Source organism: Lonchura striata, chromosome 7, assembly GCF_046129695.1.
Source record: "Lonchura striata isolate bLonStr1 chromosome 7, bLonStr1.mat, whole genome shotgun sequence".
Lineage (NCBI taxonomy): Eukaryota > Metazoa > Chordata > Aves > Passeriformes > Estrildidae > Lonchura > Lonchura striata.
Genome location: NC_134609.1, coordinates 18,071,054 through 18,081,444, shown reverse-complemented (window position 1 = coordinate 18,081,444; position 10,391 = coordinate 18,071,054).

Genomic DNA, 10,391 nt, shown 5'->3' with positions numbered 1-10,391 from the left:
GTTCAAAATTATCACAAGGTAAATGGTGCAAAGCAGGGAAAAGTCTGGACAGTCAACAGGGATCTCCAGAATCTCTCCTGTTTATTTTTAAGGAATAGCTGTGCTGTTGGACTTTGAGGTATGATTAGTGGGTTCCCCAGTTCCAAAGGCAATTGTGCTGCCACGGGCATGTCTTCAAGCCACCTTCTCATCTGAAATGCACGAGAAATGTAGACCTAGGCACACGGACTGTTTCTCTGTGCTCGGGGCAAGGCCCTGCTCTCTCAGCATCTTCTTTAGCAAAAGACTCTGCAGACTGGTGTGCATGCTTGGATCAAGGCCCAGTCTCAGATGGCAGTTTAGTATAAATGATTTTAACCTTGATCAGGAGGCAGCAGACAGACTCACGTGGTCAGCCAGCTCCTCCGTCCTGCTGGCGCACAGCTGCTCTCCGTGCGGAGCCGTCCAGACACACGCTCGGTGTCTGGCTGCACTGCAAACCCTGGGGAACACTTACACAGACTTGGAGTGTTGGATTTTGTCCTGAGGAGTTTCTTTTAAAGTAGATAAAAGTTAATGAAGATTAAAGTGTCCTACTGGAGTGGGAACGCTTCCTGGTTCCATCACAGTCGCACAGTGACACAGGCTTGTCCATTCCTGTGTGTTTGAGAGGATGGGAAATGCTGTAAGAGGCAAGGGTGACCTGAGAGTGAAGCCAGGAAAAATTATTTAATATTCCTGCAGTCTGACAAGCAAAATATCTTGTCTTAAGACTGCTGTAAAGTAAACTGAGAATAATGTACTTAATAAAAATAATTTTATTTTCATGAAATGTATTTCTGTGATGAATAGGATTCCTTTAATTGGTTTGTTCACTTGGGTTTTTTTCCTATCTGGTTTTTCTTGTGAAAACTTTGGCTGTATGGGAGAGAAGGGGGAGCTTCCTCCCTGCCTCATCCTGGCTACTGCTGCTTTCTGGGTTGGGCAATGGTGGAACCTAGGGAAAGACATTGTAAGCCTTAGTAAAACAGTCTTAAGCCAGGAAAAGACCTCCAAGATCATAAAGCCCAGCTCTTAACCCAGCACCACCATATTACCACTAAACCATGTCCTCAAGTGCACACATTCTATGAACACTCCGAGCAATGGTGATTGCATCCCTTCCATGGGCAGCCTGCTCCAATGCCTGGCCACCCTTTCAGTGAAGAAATATTGGCTAATCTCTAATCCAAACCTCCTCTGGTGCAACTGGAGGACATTTCCTCTTGTCCTGTCACTTGTAACCTGCAGAAGGACCCTTGCTACAACCTCCCCTTCAGAGAGCTGTAGAGTGAAAAGATCTCAAAAGCACCAGATTCTCTATTTGCACCAAATTTTCACAGAATGGAATGTGGAGCTGCCACAGATTTACATGTTATGTTTGGATACTTGTAAACATTGTTTCAAGATACTCAAGAATTTTTATATAAGCATATTTAATGTAGCTATGCAATGGAAAATATTCAGGCTTCTGGAAAGAGAGTAAATGGAAAGAATCAAGTAGGTATCTTCATATGCCAAACCTTCATCATCCGTATAAATGAAAATATTTCTAGTGTGTTAGGGTTAAAGAAACTGAATTTACCCTTCTGCAAAGGATAGCTTAAGGTTCATGCATTATTTAAGTAATACTTACATCCTATTTTAAGGATTTAGGTGAGATTTAAATGACTTATCAGCTTTAAGCTGAATTTTTCCCTTAGAGAAGCAATCTATATGCAAAGAGTAAATCATAGATACATTAATTTCTTTGGTACACAACTTCAGTAAGAAACAGGGGTTTTTATGACTTGAACCACCTAGAAAGCACTGAAAGAAGCCCAGTTCATCATTGAGATGCCATCTCTGCTCCTAAGGATGAAGGTAATGCTCTGTGACACTAATGTATCCTTGTACCATCTGCTTTTTCAGTCAATAACACTCAAAGCTGCTCCTTTCAGAATTCATTCATTTTAAATTTTCTGTGGAAAGTATATAGATCATGGAGTTCTTATTATAAGTGGTTTCATTTATGTTGCCTTTATGTGTTTTAAAATCAAAAAGGACAAAACCATATACTAACAAACAAGAACTTAGTTGTGCAAAGTTCTTAAAATAAGCTTTTCTGTTATATGAGCTATTGCTGATACAGAGATACAAATCCTCTAGGAGGAATGTATATTATTCATTAAGTTTTTCTGTACATTGAAAAGATCTGAAAGGGGGAAAGAAGTGCTCGATGTTTCTTTTCCAATAAATTTCATAATGAAGTAAAAACTCAGGATGGGCTGACAAACATAATCATGAGTTTCATGATTTTTAGGTCTGGGAAGCTGATGTGTAAAGTGTAACCTAGCACTGAATAGAGCTGTTCAAACACACAACTGTGAGTGTCAGCTCAAATCACATCCAAAATCATCTGGGGAAAGGGCAGGAGCATTAAAGACTTATTCAGGGATATGTTAACTTCTCAGTCTCAAAACTTGAATGTCCTCATACCAAATCTTACCTGCCAATTCTCCTTGGCGATTAAGAGATCCACCAAGTCTTTCTGGATGTAGCAATATAACCTGCAGTAGTAGGGGTAATGTTTTCTTTGTCTGCCACTTCCTGAGGACAGATATAGTCTTTCCTCATGAATCTGAATCTATTTCCTTAGCAAAGCCTTTGTCACCATCACTTTATGTTGCTGGAGGTTCCTCTGCTGATACAAGCACTGAAACCAATTCAGCCATGGAGGAATCCAGGGGTCCTCCACAGGGAAATTTTATGCTAGCAGTCTACTAAGTCCTATATGATGAAAATCGACTTTTGTAGATTCTCCTAGTATTTTGGCCAGACATTTATTAATCAGTATATTTTATTATTTAGCATTTATTAATAAAGGTAGGTGTGCCATGGCATCAGTGAGCCTAAGGAAATCTTCTGTGCACAAATTTTAATGTGTGACAGGGAATGTGTTTGTATGGAAAAAATTGAAAGAGACACCAGAGGAGTTACTGTGTAATGTGAACAGACAGAGCAAAAGGGCTACATGACAATCCAGGGAGAGAAAGAGAACTGTCAGATAAAATATAAAGGTGGAGCAATCACAGTGCTTGGGACTGGGTTTAACTCCATCAGTGCCATGCCAGGTGAGTCCCAGGATTTATTATGCAGTTTGCATTCATCTTCCTGTGTGTACCAAATTGCTGCATCCTAGATAATTGTGGTTAGAGGCAGACCTCCTCTCCAGGCTTTTCCAAAATATGCACTTTAGTCATACACAAGCAAAGGATTAAAGCAGATAAAGGGCAGGGGAAATTTGAGAATATGTATTTTGCCAGTTCCTTCAGAAGACAGATTAAGAATTCATAGGAAAGGAATATTAGACACTGCACTCCATTTTTGCTCTGGTCAGTACTCACAAGCTGTAGTCAAAGGTCTTGTTGAGATTCACCAATGCAAAAAGAAAGTTAATAAAAAATAGATCCTGGGTTTCTTGTTCTCATGCATAGATGATGTTCTGGCAGATCTTTCTCAAACTGTGATGTGAACTGGCAAGTGGGCTGTCAAGAATGAGATGAAAGAGCATGACACAGATTCCAGAGTATGGTAACAGTATTCTAATCCCAGCCACACTTACAATGTTATTTTATTTATTATTCGTTACATACCTGGGGTATGCTTAACACATTGCAAGACTGAAGGAAAGTTATTTCTTTTGTGCCTTAATGCACTTTGCAGTGAAACACACAGCTGTGTCTTTTGAAAAAGCAGGGAGGCAACCTTCTGTATTTCTGAGACACGAGTCCTTCAGCAGGAATTCTAGTAATTCAAGAAATTCTACCTGCAACTTCTTTGAGATTTACTGAATAAAGTGTTTCAATTATATTTTTTCATGCAAACCAGTGGTTTTTATCTTTTTATTTTCCCCAGAAAGACCACTTTAGATTTTTCACACAAATGCCATTAATGAAAGATCCTTCAACATCCCACTCATAGCTCTAGAAATTTGTATCCCATGTCTGGCCTACAGAGATGGGATGCAATTGATGTCTTAGATGTGTTTTATAACTTGTTTTTCTCTTATATGTCATAATCATAATGAAACCTGTTAAATCTTGATTTTCATTATTTTCATTATTTTCAGATCTTAGCAAGACCTTTCTTGAAGGAAATTGGGAGTTTTATTTATTTAGTAACATTCTTACTAATTAACAAAGGTGGACCAGATGGATCAGATTCTAAAATAAGGCCATTTTATTACTCTAATTTTGCTAATGGTACTTGGAAAAGGGACACTTCATGTCTTCAGGGAATTAGTGTGCCTTGAATTACTGCATTTTATAATCGTCTATATTATTGTCCCTCCAAAGCTGCAATTTTCATATGTCTTTGCTAATAGACCTTTGAACTAAAGCAAAAACAGTCACACCTTTCCCAAGTGTTTACCTGACTGGAATCATTCCCAAGGGCTGAAATAGCCACAGGCATGACACACACGTTTTCTGTTGATGGAAAAATCAAATTCAGACTTCAGAACTGACCTGGGGATAACATGTAAAACCTAGCCCATTTAAATTAACAATAGGTGTATTTATACCTTTGTGTGAATGCATGAATAGATTATTTCTATCTTTTTACTCCCAGCAATTGGGGTTTTATATAAATATAGATGGACAACTGCTACATGAGTAATGTAAGTTGGCTGATGTCAAGATCAAGAGTGATAAGGGATATATACTAACAGAATAATTCTGTCCTTTTCAACCTCTTGGATATCTTTTTTCAGCTTTCAGGATAGAAAATGCCTCTTCCTTTAGCTTCTCCAGACAGACTGAAAAGATTGTCATATTTACCATGAATAGTAAAGATTTTTGCAAGACAAGTCTGGATGTTAAGGTAATGAAGACAGCTTGCTGTCCTGCTGACTGAAGCCTAAATGTTGCCCAGCTCAGAACTGCAAGGATTTCATAAGATCTGTGGTCTCTTTAAAATTTATCATTGCAAAAATAGCACAAAAATATCTACTAACTGTTATTCCAAATCTGGTTTGAGTTTAATAAAAGGGAATAATCTAGTGGTGATGTAATTTGAGTGAACTGTATGCAACTGTACATAATTTTATCGTGGTACTTTTATATTAATTTGCACCATTCCTTGCACCAGAATGTGTGCTGTGATTTTTACATAAAACAGTAGAAGTAAGTAATACCATGGTATTTCCTGGCAGATTTGGCCTAAGAATGTGCCTGTTGTTTTGTTTAAGCAACATCTTTCTGAACAGGAAGGGAAGCAATGATAAAGCACAAAATAATCCAAATTGAAGTAGAAAATATTAATATAACAAGACTTTCAAGAAAACTGAGGATAGAAAATCCTTGGTGCTGCCAGAAAGCATCTCAGAATTGGATGAGGAAAGTCCCGAATTCTGGTGTAACTTAATTACTGTCCTGTTCCAAGAAAAATTACTTTTTCACTATTATTAATAAATAAACATGATAGCACAAAGGAATAATTTGATTGATGTTTCCTAATCATATTTATATGAAGGTTCCAAAAAATGATTGACTGGTTCAAAAGTGGATCATGAGGAATATTTGTTCAACAAATCTTAATTTCTAGTTCTCCAGAACTTTTGTGCAATTTTTTTTTTTCAAAGAGAATTATAAATTCATTCCTTAGTGTCTTACTCAGAGGCACACAGGTCAATATTACATATTTATATTAAAGCCTCAACTGAGAATATAGTTACATTTCCCAGTCCTGTTATAACATGCTAATAGTTGGGTTCTTTCAGAGAAATCTTAATTAAATAGTTCCCTAGATGCACTAAGTTAAGCATCAAAACAACTACTGTGACATAAATCATTTAACAACCTTTATAAATGCATTTTCCCCTTACATTTCCATGTGCCTGTGTCTCACTTTTACTCAGAACCATCTGATTAAGTTCCAGGAAATTCAGAGCCCAGCCATGCATTCTGGGTTCAGAACATACTGATGGCTGAACTTAGAGATTTGATGAGGATTGAGTGGCAATTTGCTTATTACCACAGGTTGCAGCTGTGGTGGGCAGGTAAATGTCAGCAGAAAGAGCAGGATGGGAGTTTCAGGGTGCTAGTGAACAACAAAACTCGGGTCAAACAATACACTCAACCCCCTTCAACAGACAAATTCTATTTGACCCTTTTATTATTGTGGTGGTTGACATTACTCCATTGTGTCCTGGTAATTTGTCATCCTTGGCATTCATGGCGCTTCATCCACTCTATAAATGGAACACCTCTTCTGTATTTGGGGAACAACCAAGGCTTGATGGAAGTGGGGCTGTCTTACCACCTTTGGCCAGGGAGGTGATGTGTGAAAGGTGTCCATGGCAGGAGATAATGCTCTGGCACTGGGCCGAAGCTCATTGCCTTGAAGTGAAGGAATTACGCTGCAGCATTTCTATTCAGGTGATTTGCTGGATGCTATTCTCTGTTCCCCTTGGCATGCCTTTTTGTAGCTGCAGTGTGCTTGGAGCTCTGGGCTTTGTGGTTTCCTAATCCCTAACGTCAGGCGCAAGCCTAAGCCTAAGCCGAAGCGTAGGCAGAGCAGAAGAGCAGCCTTGGGCTGAGCCTGGTGCCAAGCAGAAACGTGTAGTGGGAGCCGTGTTGTGGCAGTCCTGTGTCCCCCTGGGCATGCCTTTTGTAGCTGCAGCATGCTTGGAGCTCTGGGCTTTGTGGTTTTCTGAACCCTACCCCTAACCTGTTCTTTGATGGAAACACTACTGTATTCAAGTCACTCCTGAGCACCTGGACAGTAGCAGGACACTCAATTCTGACCCTAAGTAAGCCACTGGGTATCTAAGGAAGGTGGTAGCCCTGATTTTCTGATGAAACACTCAAGTTAGTTTCACTGACCACATTGTGGTTACACAACTCATGACAGCAGAGCATAGCATCCATTGCAATTAGTTTTGTTGGACATTAATGAAAGCTATGTTTCAATGCTGTTTGCCATTTGCCATAGTATGAAGAAATATAATATATAATGTAATGATATAATTCAACCAAAGAACACTTTTGCCCTGTAATCACTGAATCACAGAATTGACTAGGCTGGAAAAGAGCTTTGAGATCATCAAGTCCAACCAAACTTTCCGTTTCACTCCCAGGTACACAGACCTGTGCAGGTGAGCAGTCAAGTGCAACATAATACAATAATTAATTTTGGAACATTTTTCAAAATGAAATATAATATTTATCTGGCTTTTCTACTTCTCAGAGTGCTGTAGGAACTATGAGTAGCCATTCTTAATCCCTTACCACATACTGGAAGAATGAGGGATAGTTTTTGGCATAAGCATGGGTTAGAAAAATCAAACTCTCTCTGGTTTGCCTAGGTGTGTTCTTACTCTAAGTAAATTCATAGCTTTGGGAAGACAGGTTTGAATCTGTGAAGAACATTTAAGAAATTAATCTAGAATTGGGTTTGTTGGTTTTTTATTTGTTTGTTTCTTGGGTTTGGTTTATTTAATTAAAAAGAAATAATTGTATTGATAGTCCACTATTAGTACAGACGTTGGCATGAAACAGCTGGCAACTGCACTGAGTTTATTCAGCTGTAGTATGTCAGACATTCTTGTTATACCCTTCTAGATTTTTACCAGTTATGCTGATGCTGTGTTAGAGCATTCTTCTACTGTATTGATTTTTTGCTTTTAGAGACCAAGTAATAAAAGAGTTTGCCTGACATAGCAGAATTTACTTTCTGGGTTTGGTTGCTTGTGGTCTGTACCACTTTCCTGACAACCATAACAACATGCTCTTCAACTTGACTGTTACTCTGTCCATTGCACAAAGAAAACTATAATGAAATTACACTTAGAGAATGTATTTGCAGGTGGAATTCCGTAGTTTCTAATAGATAACCAAAAGCATACGAGCCCATTGAGCCAAGAAATAATATTCTGGCAAGTATCTGTTACCACTGTGCAATATGGTCACTTGATTTACTGTGGATGGAGGCAGCTCATGTGCCACAGCTGCTTGTGATCCCAGCTATTTTATTTAGGAACTTTCATGCTGCTCTCAAAAGACTGAGGCAAAGAGCAGATTTCATGTCCTGTTTTCAGAGAGACATTTATACAACAAAATTGATTGGAATGCATTCCCTCTACACTGCACTCAAAAAGCAAACTATTACTTCGGAAAATAGCTTTACTAGAAAAAATATATTTTGGAAAATAACATTTCTGGTCAGCTTTTCTGTACAAGCAAACCCATCTGATGAGATTTTTGCCATATAGTAACACTCTGGTTTTGGTAGGAAGCAATTTGCTGATCAAGCAATGCTTTGCAAAAATACCTTGCATATACCTTTATATGGCAGGTGATATTGAAGGGGGAACCTTTATAAAAAATAAATTTTTACTATTAATTGTTACATGTTCTGAGCAAAACCAAATGCAGCAGTTATAAGCTTTGATCATGGTACTATAAAGAACAAGAGAAACATATCAGTCTACACACGTATTAAGGGTTGTGTGACAAATTGTCACTAGATAAATTACAGTTTTATAATGAACAAAATATATTTTTCATAATTTGAAAGATGCTTGGAAGGTTTTAGAGGAAAATATATCACCATATTAAGTAGCAGACAAAGCAGAAGAGGAGAACCTACCAAATGAAGCAAGACAGAATTCCGTTATATAAGATACATATGTAAAATCTCTGACATAGTGAAGAAAATTATTTGACTTTTCTGATTGACCTTTTTCTCACTGAAGTTGCAAGACTTTTTTTAAGTATAAAAGGAAAATTGATGAAATTTATGGAAGGCAGCCAACCTATTATTTAATATTCCACATGACTGGATAGTATTATTGATGGATAGTATGCAATTTGTTGGAATATAGTAAGAAAACATACAGGGTTTTTTTCACTTATATGTGCAATTCTCTGTGTAAATTAGTTTTCTTCATTTTTATTATTTTTCCTGTAGATGGAAGAATAAATAGAAATTAAGAGAGATAGTATGAGATACGGTTCTTTTCTGTAGGACTGTATTACTCTTTTCTAAGTTTGTAAAACTCTTTAAAAAATATCTTGGGCAACTATTGTGAAACAAGAGGGCATACTGATGGATTCACAAGAGCATCTTCAAAACAGAAAAATTATAAATAATATTCCCAAAACCTAACTGTGGTATACCTTAGAGGTTTCTGAAATTAATTTTCAAATAAATAAAAACTCATAAATCTCATAAATTTTAGAGAAAAATTAGAGGAAAGAAAGAATTTATAGCATACTGCTTTAAAATGTTATAAAGACTTTTGGACACAAGTCCTGAGATAAACCTTTGTGTTTCAAATGAAGTGAAACTAGTTTCTTTGTCTATGGTATGGGACTGCTAATTTTTGTTGAACATTTGTTTGAGAAGTACTTAGTCTATTGGTCTCTGCCCACTAGCTATTCTGTTATTTTTTTAAAAATATAAAGAAAATAAGTTACTTTAATAGGACTACATAGCTTTAATTTGTCATTTGTACTCTGTGCAAAGTTCCCCCAGATCTAAGCTTACAGTCTCATTTTTCTATTTGGTTTTCAAGATGTGCAAGCATTTCTAAGGCACATTTTTCCATTGTTGGCTGTAGCAGATTTTACAGCTGTTGTCTCACAAGCTTTGCTGCAGTGACACACAGCTTTAGAGAGGCACTGAGACCCTACCAACTTGCAAATTCTGATGAATATTTTCATACTGACTTGGTAAATGAGTCACAACCTTTGTGAATTGCCTGAGAGCACAAAAAAATTCAAGGGAAGAGTAATTTAGAGAAGTCATCTTTCCAGACTCCTCTATTCACTAGTTAACAAGGATCTTTTTGTAATCACAGTAAAATGCTGATTTCTAAAAGTGAGGAGGGACCACTCCATACATGCTGTGTTCATATAGTCTTCTTTAAGCATATACTATTGACCAGTGGCAGAGACAGAATAACTGAACTAACTGGATCTCTGACTTGAGATGGTCATCAGTTTTTGATGAAGAGACTTCATATTCCTCCTGAAGCAGGGGAAGGTAAAATCTGATTTCATTAATATGATTAATATGCATTCATTTGATATAGGGAGGATCTGAACTTAACCCAGATCTGAGGAGGCCTGGCAAGACCTTGTTGAGCTGTATGAACAACCACCTCCTACATCCCTAACAAATAAAAAGAGAGTAGGAGAGTAAGGGAGCCTAGAGGAGTTCAATATTACTTTTGAAACTTCCAAGAGCAAGCTACGAGAGCTTTCTCAATTTGAGTCTTGCATGTCTTCTCTCATGGTCTGGAATCACACAAGTGTAATTTAGATTAGACTGGAAATGTGGAAACAATTTGGCCAGTGATGCATAAGGAACAGAAACCAGTTCTCCTT